Below are 2,549 nucleotides of genomic sequence, written 5' to 3' on the forward strand. Positions count from 1 at the left end.
CAAATCACGTATCAGTTGTCAGGATATGGGGATTGCCAAAAGCCACGAGTAGATGTACGTATACATATTTATATGTACGCAACTATATAGACCAGGATGTGTTAACTGATAAATAATTAGCAATTCGCAGAAGAGATGACTTTCTGCACAACAACACAGATAATCAATTAGCTGTCAGCACATTATAGCGAATACTCAGATTAGATAGGAATATTGCAAATGCGTAGGTTGAGTCGATGGTCACACGGACCACATCCGGTAGAGACAAGATAGCGAATCGATAGGCAGGGGGAGCAGGGACTCGAATATAAAAGGGAGCCTGAAACAGCCTGTATTCAGACGTGTCTACTCCAGAGCACAACAAGCACCTTCACGTCACTCTGTGTCGTATCTGGTCATTTGGACTTAGACAAAATTACTGAAGAACATTTAAATAAACTACAAAGTATCTTTTCATCTGTCTACATTTATTTATAACTACCCTGTCAACATCTTCATCATCAACACAAGTGGTCTTGCTTCCTGCAAAAACATAATATACTCGTAGTTAACGGATATCAGAATATCACTCTGACCAGCCCCAACGACGAGAATATTACACAAGGAACTTGTTACAGACCCGGTGGTCAGTGGTTGTGGCTATGTATTTTGGTCAGTACCATTGCTAAATTAAATTATAGTGACATGTACATTTGTTAGCTAATATGTATTTGTATGTTACCTAAATATTTAAATATTTAATTTATATATATATATAAAATTAAACATATTTCCCATAAAATGATGAATATTGTATATGTTTGTGAATAGTTCAATAAAAAAATACAAAATATTTAGGTAGGAAATTATTGGTAAAATGTTTAATAAAATGCATTTAATTCAAAAAATGTGAACATGTGTAAAAATGAATACATATTATTTTATCTAGATTTTAACTAAGCTCATTTATAATTTGCATTCAATATTATTTCAAACCTAAAACTATTTATGTTGTAGCCAGTCATGCTTATATCAATGGCATAAAATAAATGAAATATGCGCCGTCTGAAAAATGGGTATCAATTTATATAAAGATGTGATACCCAATTATGGATACCAGCAAGAAGATACTAGGTAGGTAAATTGAAATGCATTTTCTTAAGAAATTTATTAATATTTGTTATTCATACTTTATATTGTTTATTTTATAAGAATATATTAATATGTATATAATGAATAAATTGTAGTATTGGGTAAGTTTCTTGAGCTTTCAAAATAAAAGAAACTTTGTTACTTTCACATGGTAAAAAAAAATAGTTCAAAGGTAAAAATAAAAGGTACCTATAGGTATTTCTTATATAATTATTTTAAATAATAAATTAATTATTTATCCTCAATACTGAAACAGTAACACATTATGTTATAGAAATATTTTATTAAACATAATTTCTGTTATAGTTTTAATTATACCAAATTATTGTTGGTGAGCGTTTTAAAGATGAATGTTTCGACATAGCTTGATATTCAACTGTAAACTAACGATTTATCATGAAACAATATTATTATTTTATTGCGATTCTAAAACGAATAAGCGATGATACTTGAAACTTTTACCAAATATTTAAATTAGCTTTTCCTAGGCTTGGCATTACTTTATAATTACGTTGTCTCATTTTTAGGGTTTCGTACGGTAAAACTGGACCCTATTACTAAGGCTCCGCTATCCGTCCGTCACCAGGCTGTATTTTATGAACCTGCAAGAATAATGCATTGCATGACGTATAATATCACTAGTAAATAAACTAAAATACCTATATTGAGTATGCACACCAGTGACCAACCATCCCACAGCTTACAGATTTGAGATTATTAAATTCATATTTTGTTGCGCTAAACCTTACAGTAATAATTTCTGTACCCTATAATTCCCTATGCACGCAAAAAAAACAATTTAAAAATTCAAAGAACATTCATTTTGAATTTAGATAAATTGACTAATTTTCATTGGCACGCTAAAACCAAAAAAAATGTTTAACATTTAAATATTTTTCTTCCTATTATTTTTTTCCCGTAGATTTATTAATCGGCATCAACAAAATAAATTACTTTGGTCAATATAAACCCTTAGTGTTTTGTACGTAAGGGTCTTCCTTCTTTTCGGCATGACTATACCTCAACTGTTATAACTAGGGCTCAGATTTTGTAGCAAATGCTTCTTTTGAGGGAAGTGTGATAGAAAGATAATTCTTATATATAAATACGTTTTGAATCGTTCTGATTTTAATGAAGTAAACTTTTTTTTGCTTTTTTTTGCTTTTTTCCACAAAATCTGCTTTTTATTGCTTTTCCCCCTATTTGGTTATTTTTTCTTGATTTTTACATATTTTTCTTGAAAACTTAGCTTATCTCTATGTATATTATCCGTCTTTGACTATATATATTATTATTACCAGAAATTATAAAACCAGTAGTAAATATATGACTGATAAAATAACTGTTGCTATTGTGCCGAAATAGTTTTATCCACAATTATCTATAGTTGTATTTACAACTCAAAAAAAGGGAAAATT

Source organism: Acyrthosiphon pisum, chromosome X (genome assembly GCF_005508785.2).
Source record: "Acyrthosiphon pisum isolate AL4f chromosome X, pea_aphid_22Mar2018_4r6ur, whole genome shotgun sequence".
In the NCBI taxonomy this organism is placed as follows: domain Eukaryota; kingdom Metazoa; phylum Arthropoda; class Insecta; order Hemiptera; family Aphididae; genus Acyrthosiphon; species Acyrthosiphon pisum.